The 12904-nt window shown below is 34.6% G+C and overlaps 1 protein-coding gene across 1 annotated transcript in view; it reads left to right on the forward strand.

The window, feature by feature from the left end:
• The window catches only part of PTPRD (protein tyrosine phosphatase receptor type D), a 1172008-nt gene that overhangs the window by 107943 nt on the left and 1051161 nt on the right, over positions 1–12904 (forward strand). The window lies entirely within an intron of this gene.

Below are 12904 nucleotides of genomic sequence, written 5' to 3' on the forward strand. Positions count from 1 at the left end.
CTGCAAACTGTACCTTAACTTGTTTAACTTCGGAAAATTTAATATTTTCCATTTAAATGCTGGTAAAAGCCGTAGTTAAGCTGATATTACAATTGCCAATGCCAATGCCTCTTGATATGCTTTTTGTTTCCTATTATAGCTTATTACTACTAATTTATTACAGGAAGTAGGTATCTTTTTTTCTTGAGACTATAGTTACATTTAAACTTTGATGGTATTATAGAAATATACAAAAACATTAAAACCAATCTACTGGTTCTGAGGTGCTGGCAGTTATACACATGCACTGTTCATGTTGAATCCCTTTTTATTTAGTCTGTACACAATACTTTACAGCATATGGAACCAGTAAGTTGAAGTCAATCACAGCAAGGAAAATGGATTAGGGTTTGGTAAACTATTAAAATGAGAAAGCTTTTGAAAAATAAAGGATTTCTAGGTTTGCTGGAGAGCCCCACAGCAGCTTATAGATTAGGCTGAAAAAAGAAAACAGTCACTTGGGCAGGCAGATTCAACTTTTCCCAGTTTTAGTGCTCTACATGAGCTAGACAAACTGTATTTTGGGCTTTTTGTTTGCTTTTTTTTTAGAATGGGAGAGGTATACATTACTAGAGGACAAAAAACCTGCTGGAACTTTAGTTTTGGATGTCTGTTAACAAAGAACTATGTATACCAGCTGGTAACTCATATAGTTTTTGTTATTCAGGTGCTCACAGCAAAAGTGAAATAGTCTGGAATGAATAAGACAAGACATAACAATCACTCTGTATAAATTTATTTCACAATACATTTAATATAGTACAGAGACTTTGAGTCCACAACAGAGTGCTACTGTTCACATTGGCTGTGTAAACTTCTTTTAAAATTATTTATTCAAAATATATTAACCACTTACTTTTGGATCACATTTGTGTCAAGTCGCCTTGCCTCTTGGATTATATATAAGAAAACAATAAAATTTTTAAAAGTAGATTAATTAGTTATAAATATTCATAGGATTTTGATTAGCCATGCAAATTACATGATGCTATATTCTGTGATTAAATTGTGCAAGGCATTCATATGCAAGTGTAAAAATTACCAATTCAGTGTTCATGAATTGTTCACATAAATATGGGGAAATTACCCATCAGAAAATATTTATAATAAAGGTTAATTTAGCTCCACAAGACAAATCGGGATGACAGGCGTCATCTTCTTAGAGTCAGCAAGAAACTTGTTTATTAGTAGAAGCAATTTAATTCTTTGCAATGAAATGCTAACCTTTTGGAAAAAAAAGGCATGCAAGTGTCATATGTATTAGAGGATGTCTTTGTCCTTTGCAGTAAAACAATCATAATGAAATTCATTGGATAGATTGAAACATATCTATAAATGAGTTTCTTTCTTAATCCTCTGAAATCTCTGAGTGCCTGAAAAGTGCAAGTACAATAATAAATATTTATTTAAGAAAAAGGAAGAAAAAAGTGTAAGACCTTGTGTCAAGGCTTTAACAATTGTTTCCTTTTCATGGTGGAGAGAAGTCTAAAGCAACTTCCAACAGTGTAATTCTTATACATCAGAGCTGATAAAAAGCTAGTACTGATTTTAGAATAAAAATTCTGTTCACCAGCGATCCTGGAGAATGTGTATCTAGCATTGTCTTTTGTTGTCCACAAATGGAATCACTGCTGGGACAAAACACTTATAATTTTATACTTTTCTGTAAAACGCAATCCAAATCCAGCTATCCCAATATTTATAGTTAAAAAAAAAAAAGCTCTGTGAAGTATATTTCTATCTTTTCTTGTAATTTCTTATATTGCTTTGATTTCATCTCTTCAAAGAACTGAAATACTATTAGTGGCTTTACTCTTGTAGCTTTGATAGCAGATAGGGTCAAAGTTATAGACTGGGTCTTTTGTGATACCCACAAATTCTGACATTCTGATATAAACGAGGTGGAACATTTTAAAATTTTGTAAATGGATATTTTTACATTTATCAGTAATTGACCTGTGTTGTCTGTGATCACCAAGAGGAAAGATTAGACAGTGTTTATCTGTAGATCCTAATGGAGATTTTTTCCGACAAATTTTTATAACACCTGTGCATATGAAATTTAGATAATATGAGTCTGTTCAAATTTTAATAATGGATTTTGCTTACATTTAAATACAACTATTGCACTGACATGGAAACAGGATTAGAAATTTATGTTATTCTTTTTACTTTTGTTTTACATTGATTGTTTTAATTTATTATGGTTTTAGAAGGCATTCTTCAAAAGAAAATTTTAAGGTCTTTTCTCCTTTTTCAAAATGATCATCTAAATTCTCCATTTGGTGCAATTTTCTGTCCTTTTTTTGCTTGCTGTAGTTAGTGAATTGTGTCATCCAATATTATATTAGAAGCAATTCTGAAATTTCAGAATAGGACCTGGTCTTTTGTGGAAAAAGGTCTTTGTTCACAATTTTTTGCTACAGAACCAACAATGTTCAAATAATGAGAATACTGTAAAAAAACCCCAGCATGTTAGAGTGGGCCGATACAGATGGAGCACTAGCATGTTTCTGATCCAGAATGTAAGGGATAGAAATCTTGCTATCTGCTTAGAATACATGAAGTCTTCTATCACTTATAAGCTGTTACATTTGTAAATTTTAATAGATTATCAATTTAATAATAGGCAAAATATTTTATCATATTTTTAAAGTTTTTTAACAAAGTAAAAATTATGAACATCAATGGTCTCTTTAGGATCATTTTACTTAAGAAAAAAAATAATTACACTCCCGTAAAAGAGATTAATTTTAACAAAAATTTGTCCACTAATTTTGTGATCAGTTCTAAGTTCATATTTATACCGAGATGATGTAAATTTCTGTGTAATTTTTTAATTTAGAAAAAATGACTATTTGAAGGATGCTGTAAAGGGAACTCACCCTCTCATTGTCTGTCTGCTCAGTCTGACTTTATCTGTTTCATTACAACCCCATTTTTAAAGATTGTGTGTTTTGCAGTAGACTTATTATTACAGATTATACAGTGTCCATAAAGAAAAGAAGCAGCATGTTTTATTGTGAGTGTACTGAAATCAATTTAGTTTTGCACAAAAGCACACCAGGTAACAAAAATAAAAATATGGCCAAGCACCACTTATTCTTTTTTTCTCTAGAACTTTTTTTACAGAAAAATGTTATCACAATGATTAGAGTGAAAAGTAACACATGAAACTTTGTGAAACTTCTTAACAGAGGGGGGAAAACAGAAAAAAATTCTACTTCAGGTGTTGTCCTGGTTCCAGGCAAGACAGTGTTAATTTATTATTCCAGTAATTCTACAATTCTAGTAGCCAGGATGTGGCATGGCTAGGACTCTTAGGTAATCCTATATGACCTCATTCCTGGGGGCAGGAACAGGAACTTTCCATGTGGCTGAGTAAATTCAACTGAGGGAGCTGCCTGGTATTGTCTTTTATTGAGGGGTTTCTGTGTAATCATTTATTTTTTTGTTCCCTCTGTCATTAGCATCCTTGCTGTTAGAGTCCATTTTCTTAACTCATTGCTGTTTCCAGTAAGATGGTCTCATCTCAAGCCCTGATCTTTCTCTCTTGTGCCTTCAATTTTCCTCTTCATTCTGGAAAGGGAGAGGGGAAAATGAAAGTTATACCAGTCTATTGTAGTAAATACAATTTATTGTGTCATTAATCATTATACATTTGGGTTTGCATTAGCTTGAGCATGCATAGCATTTATAGACAAAGCCTGTGCTCCAATAAATTTTTTTTAAATTTTGTTTTGTTAAAATTTCCAAACAGTAAAACAAGCATACAAGAAACTAGTCGTAGGTATGGTTTCAGTCATTTGAAAGGCAAGGCATAGTGCAGTAGTTAATAGCACTTAATAACTAGCGAATATAAAGAAATATGGTGTGGCTAATTTGTATGTTCAGTTCTGTGATGTTGTTTGTGGTTCAACAGCAGAAATATAAAGTAGATTTAAATACATGTTTAACTCATGTATATCAACAGATTTTTTGCTTTGCAGAGCTGTTTCCTCACAGCTTACACAATGGTCACTATTCCTGTGGAACACCATTTGAAGGGCCTGGCAGATGAAGGAAAAGGCATCAGAACAGTTTGGAGGGAGAAGGGGTACTTAAGTATAATAAAAACAGATATCAAATATTTTTAACTTAGTTTTTGAACTCTAACTTCCATAGAAATGGTTGATTAGAGAACATACTTGACTTTGAAGATACTTTACCTCTGCGTTCTACAGTTTGCTGTTGCATTAATTTTTCCACCCTTTCTTGATTCAAGACTTGATGTGGCTACCACCACATATTAATACAGTTTAGATCAGCCAAACTGTGTGATCCACAGAACAACTTGTGTTCTGAGATTGATCACAGGATTTGATTATTCTATTTTTCTGTACCATACCTGTTATTTTTTAGAAGACATAGTGGTGGGGCTCTTTTGTTTTGTTTTAGAAGAAACAGGACTGAAAGACACAATTTCTGAACACATAATTCTTGAATAGCAAGTGTGATATCAACCATATTTTTCAGGCAGATTATAATCTTATTCATCTTTAATAATTATGTTATGATCTGTAAAATTACTGTTTAGGTGTAATTTTGCAATTTAGAAAGAGAGATAAACAGTTTTCCAAGTGAATAAACAAATTCCTGGGGGCTAGTAGTTGATGGTTGATGGATTGATATGAGCACAATTTACTGTATCTGCACTTTGAATACATATTTTGGTATAGTGTCAGACATATAATTTTAAAAAGTCTTTCTTCAGTCCAAACTTTAATATTTCAAACAAATTAATTGTTGTAAATAAGCATTATTATCTTGTATTTTAGGTATGTATAATGGCCATAAAATAAAAACCATTTAAATAATAGAGTTTCAAAATCTGACAGATTGGAGTACTAATCTAAAATAAATAATTAGAGTGATTTGCTAATGATTTTCTAATAACTAATTTTCTTAAGATTTTCTGTGAAATCCATAAATCCATTAGACAAACTGATAATACCTAAACACTACTTACTGTTGAATATTGGTCTGATTCTTCTCAGTGCTGAAGTTAGGGGGTTATTTTTCTATGTGAAGAATTGAGTACTGGTACCAGGTAGTCCTACCACAATTAATATTTCTCAAAAATATTTTCAGAATTTAAAGTGGAAAGCAGATTTACAGTGACTGGATGGCTAAATAATTAATTAATTTTTAATTTAATTGTACAACATATTAAAAAAATGTAATTTTGCATTTTATCATACTGTACTCAAGGAACTGGGCAAGTGTAAGGCACAAGATCAGCATGGCTGAATTGGGACCTGCTGGTCAAACAAAGAAAAAGAAGCAAACACAGAGTCTGTTGAAGATAGGATGGGTGGCTTGGGAAGGGTAGAGCTGAAGCTGGGTTCTGTAGGGATGGGGTAAGGAAGGCACAAGAAAAGGTGAAGCTGAACTCGGCAAAAGATGTAAAGAAAAATAGGTATGTTAACCAGGAAAGGAAGGACAAAGAAGATGAGCCCCCTGTTAAACAATGCTGGAAAACTGGAAACAACAAATGAGCAGAAAGTCCAATTTTTTACCTCACTCTTCACTCTTCACCTCTATTCCCACACCATTTGATGGATGGACAGCAGGATGGGGACTGGAGGTGCAAAATCCCTCCCACTGAAAGTAAAGGATCAGATTCATGACCACCTGAGGAATCTGAAAGTACAGAAGTCTGTGGGACCCACTGAAATACTTACCAGAGCTGTGCAGGAACTGGCTGTTGTATTTTCCAAGCCACTCTTCATGGTATTAGAAAACTCATGTCAGTCAGCTGACATCCCAGGTGACTGGAAAAAGGAAACATTGTACCCATCTTCAGAAACCCTAGAAAGCAGGACCATGGGAACTTCTTACTTGTCAGCATGGTCTCTGTGTCTGGGAGGATCAGGGGCTCCTGCTGGAAGCTGTGCTAAGGCACACGTAGGACAGGGAGATGATTTGAGACAGCCAACGCAGCTCCACCAAATGCAGGTCCTGCCTGACAAATTAAGTGGCCTTCTATGAAAGAGTAACTTCATCAGTGGACAAAGGAAGGGCTACAGTTGTCATTTATCTGGACTTCTGTAAAGCCTTTGACACAGTCCTTGACACCAGATTTCTCTCTAAACTGGAGAGAGACGGATTTGATGAGTGAACTTTTAGATGGATAAGTGCTTGGATGTCACATCCATGGAATAGTGGTCAACACCTCAGAGTTCTAATGGACTGAAAGGTGTTGTATCTCAGGTGTCCATGTTGGTACCATTATTTAATATATTCATTAAAGACATAGATGAAGGGGTTAAGTGCACCCTCAGCAAATTTACTGATGACATCAAGCTGAGTGGTGCAGTTGTCACACCTGAAGGATGGGGTGCCATCCAGAGGGACCTGGACAAGGTTAAGAGGTGGGCCAATAAGAAACTCATGAGGTTCAACAAGATCAAGTTGAGTGGTGCTGCACCTGGGTCAGGGCAGTCCCCCGGTACCAACACAGGCTGGGAATGAACAGATCAAAGCAGCCCTGCTGAGAAGGACTTGGGATGCTGGTGAGGCTGGACATGACCCAGCCTCACCAGCACTCACCAGGCACTCACAGCCTGGAAAGCCAAACATGTCCTGGGCTGCATCCAAAGCAGCGTGGGCAGCAGGGCCAAGAAGGGGATTCTGCCCCTCTGCTCTGCTCTGGTGCTCTGGTGCAGTGTTGCATCTAGCTCTGGGGTCCCAAGCAGAAATTATACTTGTTCATGTTGGAACAAGTTCAGAAAAGAGCCACCAAGATGGTTAGAGAGGTGAAGCACCTCTCCTAGGAGAAGAGAGAGAACTGAGATTGTTAAGCATGGAAAAGAGAAGGCTTCAGAGTGACCTAATTGCAGACCAGTACCTGAAGGGTAAATCTACAGGTAAGATAGCGGGGGACTTTTTACAAGGGTATATAGTGACAGGACAGGATATGAATGGATTCAAACCTAAAGAAAGTAGGTTTAGAGCAGATACTAGGAGGACGTTCTTTGCTGTGAGGATGGTTAGGCAATGGAAAAGGCTGCCCAGAGAGGTTGTGGATGCCCCATTCCTCCCTGTGGAGGTATTGCACACAGGACCACAGGCTGGATAGAGCTCTGAGCAACCTGTTCTAGTGGGAGATGTCCCTGCCAGTGGAAGCAGGTTGGAAATGAGATCGTCTTTGAAATTTAGGTCAACAATTAATATTTGAAATCTCATATTTAAACATCATAAAAGTAGAAGGCAAATAATGAAACATTTTTATACTGCTATATGTTGCATATTTAGTATTTTAGTCACCTTGCAAAATAAATGCCTGTTTTCAATTACAAGTTGGGCTGTTGTGTCTCTATAGGTGATGTGAAATTTCAATTTTCTGTGCAAGATAGTCTATAAACTTGGTAGCAATTAAATGAAATGTATTTCTAAACAGAAAGATGAAAAGATATATGATGTTCAATGAGATAGCGGTATACAATGCTCAGTGTTTACCTGTGTGACACTATTGTATTGTTCTAGTGGACTGCATGAGATTTTAATACAAAAGATAATTATAACAGTTGGAATTATGTTCCTGTGATGCCCTAGACCTCTCAGCTGCATCAAAAATGACAAGTTTGTGTACCTTCTGTAGATTACAAGGTAGATATTCAGAGTGAAGATTACTCAGTATTCGTGCTGTTGGCAAACTTAGCATCAGAATGTCTAGCACAGTAAAAATATCCATTTATTTTTTAAGTTTGATCTGTGACTGTTTAAATGCTGCTAACAAATCAAGGTATTTATGAGACAGATTTTTTTTCAGCTATTAATATTTTCTTTTTGTGAATGATTTGTGTGTGTGTGTGTATGTAAGCAGCTATATATATTTATCTGGGACAAGTGCAGTTCTATCATATTAAGAATTTCTTTTTCCTGTAATAAATGACAATATTCAAAAGGAAAAACTTATTCTTAGAAACAAATACTGTTTCTGGTATTACGAACTCTCATCCAGAAATAAACCTATTAATTACAACATAAACATCCTAAATCAAAACTCCTCTGAGTAAACTGAAATAATGACAGGACCAAATAACCTCAATTTTGATATGCTATAATTTCTTTCCTAACACCTTAATGTATACCTTTTTTTCAATTGTTATTCTGTACAGGATATTTAATTTTGCTTACTTTTGAAAGTACAAAAAATTTTTTATACCTGTAATCCGCAAATCATGATTCTTTAAAGATTCCCCCTATGACAGAAAAGTTGAATATCTACAATCTTTAATTTTTGTTTACCATGTCATGTTTAGGGTTGGGCTTTCTCACACACACTTTTCGTGTGTTTGCACTTGTCAAAATGTGAAAGATTTGCTTAAAGCCACCAAGGAAAAGACATGATCCTTATGTAACGCTTCACTTGAAAGATCAGAATATATTTGAGAGCACAATTTTTTTAAACTAGGAAAAGCAGCCATTCTTGAGTGATAAAACAATGTTATTGACCCCTTTAGGCAGCTTCAAAATGGAGGAATGTTACCCTAATTTCCTTCCCTGGGTGAGTCTTTCATATACACAGCCTTTTCTATCACTTACCTTCAAAAAAGTTGTCATGAAACCTTTCCATTGTTCCCAAGAATAACTTCAGGTTCCATTTAATGCTATCTTTTGTCTTTTATCTCTCTGAATCTTCTTCATCCCAAGGAGGCATCAGGTACATCTCTTGAAGTGAAATAGGCCATTAAATATCTCCCCAGGACAGAATACTTGTTCTTTATTAAGTCCATAAAAAAGTCATAAAATAAAGATGTGGAAGACTACTTTTTTCTTGATAGGTCAGGGCGACCATCAAAGCAACAGACATTGTATCTAACATCTTTCTTCCCTGGGGTGCATTCCTGAACATTCTACAAAGTCATAATGCTACAGGAGAAAGAATCCTGGCCTCATTTAGTAAATGTTGAAGACGCTAAATAGAATAATTTGATGTTATGTGGATATTTTGACATCAATATATACAATAGCATAGCCTTTTAGATTTTTTAAAAAATATTTAAAACTAAATCTTTCTGTTTATACTTTTTTAATATAATTTAAGAGATGTATTTAGACAATATTATGCATTCTCATGCAGATGTATGGTAAATTAAATCACTTTTAATATAAAAACATTCATTTTTTAATGAAAACATATAATAGGATTTTCAAATAATACTTAAAATTTATTAGACAGAAAAGAAATTGTATCTGTCTGGAACCAAATTTTATAAGGTCATTACATGATATATATACTCATGCTTTATTTGATAAAAAGCTATAATAAGGTAGCTGTTTGACATCTGTACAGTTTCATATCTTTGCAATCTCCTAATGGAAATTTAAACTTCTGGGTTATACCAGTAATTCTTAAATTAAAGGGTCAAAATTCTAATTCTTAGCTAAAAAATCAGAATTTAATTTTGAAGTAGGCTGTAACAGTAGAAAAAGCAGATTCAGAAATAGGAAACTAATAGGAATGGAAATCATCCCTTCCTTTTATGCACTGGAAACTTATGAGGGGTAGGGAGAATAGAGAAGGAGTATAGGTATGCAAGAAGAAATTATATGCAATGTAACAAAACCATGGGGCAGAAGGGTGTGAGTATATATGATTCTGCAGACTCTTAGCTGGAAATAAGAGCTCAGTATTAATGGGCTACATGCTTTTATTTTTAGTAAAACCCATAGGAGAAGGGGAAGAAGAAAAGGGTTTGGATATGTATAAATCTGGAGTGTACAGTAGATGATGGGGATGATAGTACTACAGTGATAATGCAAATGGAACTATTTTCATTACATTTATCAATGAAAACTTGGAAAAGGTGGCAAAAATCTAACAGGCTGCACAACTGCAGAAGGTGATTATATACCCATTTTCATGAGGAGCCAAGCAGGCAGTAAAGTACAAAACTGGCAGAGAGGAAAAGGACTTTGATAACAGTAAAGTACAAAACTGGCAGAGAGGAAAAGGACTTTGATAACAGAGCTATATTTTGTTATGATACATTTTGAATGGCAATGAACCTGAGAGCAAACTTGACAGAAAATTTTGCAGAATCCCTAAACTGAGTTGCCCTCAGGGCATACAAAATTGAATGATACATAACAGTATCTATAGTGTAATAACTACACAGTAAGCTTGACAAGTGACAGGTATATTACAGAAATTAATTAAGTTAACAGGAATTAAATCCTGACAGCTACTGAGCATTTCATAGGGCCTAATGGCAACAAATCCCTCTCACTCAGTTTTTAACAACAGCAATAAAAAAGTTCAAGATGTGTTTCTAGCTTCATCACAGGCACCAATTAGCTGTTCATGGTGTCTGTTTTTCTGCAGTTTTCAAGAACAATTGCATCATTAGAGCATTTAAAATGCAGTGTCAACAGGAAATAGAACAATAGCTGCAAGCAAAAATATTACAAACCACAGAGCCATTAAGTTTTGGTTTTTCATCCTGAGGGCAATGTGTCTTGGACAGCATTTTTTTTTCTTTTTTTTCTTCACTGCAAAGAAGAAGTGGAAAATAAGGCAGAAGAAAACCAGATTTAGGAGAACATCTGTAAGCAGTCTAAGAGGTCCATTATCTTTTTTTACTGCTACTCAGTTGTTGCTTTTATTGTCTTTTTTAAACAAATTAGACCCTCCTAAATTATCTTAAGGAAATTTACAAAGAGTATAGAGTCTCACACAAACACAGTGAAGCAGCAGTTATTCTGTTCCTTTTGCAGATGACAGGGACTCAGGGGGTGTCTCTTTTAGGGTGTTTGAAACATCTGAAACTATGTATTTTCCCCAGCAATTTTACCAGAGCAAAAGCCCTAAAATCCTCATTTAGCTTAGATTAATAACCCATCTCTCACATTTTCTATGTTATATGAGCAGACAGTTTAGTCTAAGGCTTTAATCCGTTTCTCTTATCTTCATAGTTCAGATTCCTTTGTTCTGTATAGGGTCAAATGGTATTGAACATGAAAATGCTGAATCCTCAGCAGTTCTCAATTACATTTCATGAGACAAACCTATCATTCACTGTTGCAAATGAAAGACGCTTGGGTTAAAAGGTACAAGGAATGAGATAGCTATAGAGCAGCACACTGTGTCAGGTATTATCAATGTGAGGACTTTGTAAACCATCAGTTTCATCTAGGCTATCATATTTAATGACTGCTATGGCACCTACATCTATTTAATCCTTACAAGAACACGAGCAAAAAAGTCCACACTTTCATTACCTGAAGTATGGTAAAGATCCTTCCTCTGGTTTGGTGATGTACTGGTACATTGTGCTGTATCTTTATCAAACATCTTCATTTCCTGAGTAACAAACTATAGTCAATAATTATTCCCATATTATCTCTCCTTTCTACCCAGAAATTAAATACATTTTTTCACATCACCCTTCTATTTCATATATTTCAAGGTGAATAATAGCAGAATCCTCTCTGGGATTTTTTGTATGAGGACTATATCAAAGAATCTCTCCTTACTCAAAAGTTCCTTAGTACCTCTGATTACACCTGCCACCTTTTTATTCTTCTGTGTTTTGTTCAGTAGTGGGGAGTACAATATTCAGTTCAGAATACAATAAAATTGTCATACATTTGGTCCACCATCACTTAACTTAATTTCAAAGCTGTTGCTAAAATTCTCCATGTGTTACCTCATAGAATCCATGATTGTGGATATATACTTTCATTAACTTTTCACAGATCTCTTTTGGTGTGTACTGACTGAATTTCATTAGCATTTTTTCACTGTCTCACAATGATCACTATGAATGATCATAGTGAGGCCCAATATCAGATCATTTTGTCAGGCTTCTTAATTGTTTCAGTTTATTTTACCCTCTATTTGTATCACCAGCACTCTTGAGTGGCTTCTCTCCACTCTATTTCCCCAGTTCTATAAAAATACCAAAAAACAAGTTAAATCATAATACAAACAATTTCAACTTTCTAAGGCCAGTCTTCTACTCTTCTGAAGCTGACCTAGTCCATACAAAATGCAGTCTTTAGCCTGATTAAAGTATACCAGCACATAAAACATTTCAGATCATTACTGTATTTTTGGACCCCTGTCGAATGTAGCAATTACTGGTGAAAAGACAGAACAACATTTTAGTGCTGTCATAAGAGCATATATAGTCCACTTCAGCTGAAAAGCTGAGCTGCTATTATGTCAAGAAACTAATGTAAAACATAGAGTATTTCCAATTGAAATGTCTTTTAAACATTCTGAGGATGTGTTTTTACAGCTGAATGTACCAAACAGTGCACAGGGCATCATTTAAAAAATAAGTTTCATCTGTAATACAACATAGAGGCTGCTGTCCCTGTTCTTTATAATTTATTTAATTCCTCATGAGGTCTGGGTTAAATTACATTTAAATAGATCCCATGAAACATCTATCAGGGAAACAATATCTTCTCTTTGTTGTGTTCTCTTTAGATTTTTGTGAAATATCTATAGCATATTCTAGAGGGTGGACATGTCCTTGGACTGCAGATTTTTTGAGAATTTTCTTACCATAGATACATAAAAAAGCTCCCTATTCTAATCTGAATTTAATAAAACAAATGAGGTAAAATTGTTTGCATGTGTAGAAAATGAGGGTAGATAAGTAAACTAGAGTCAGTTATCAAGCATATTTTAACTGTAGCTGTATTGTTATTTCATGGTTCATAATTTAATGATGTATTCTCTTATTTTGTGTTCTTCAGGGCAGAAATTTGTTATATTCCACTCCCACTTGAATTTGAAGCATAGTTTTGGAAATGTAGGACTCTAAATGCTAAAATGCTTAATTGCTGCAAGAATCTGTCATTACAA

Source organism: Anomalospiza imberbis, chromosome Z (genome assembly GCF_031753505.1).
Source record: "Anomalospiza imberbis isolate Cuckoo-Finch-1a 21T00152 chromosome Z, ASM3175350v1, whole genome shotgun sequence".
NCBI lineage: Eukaryota > Metazoa > Chordata > Aves > Passeriformes > Viduidae > Anomalospiza > Anomalospiza imberbis.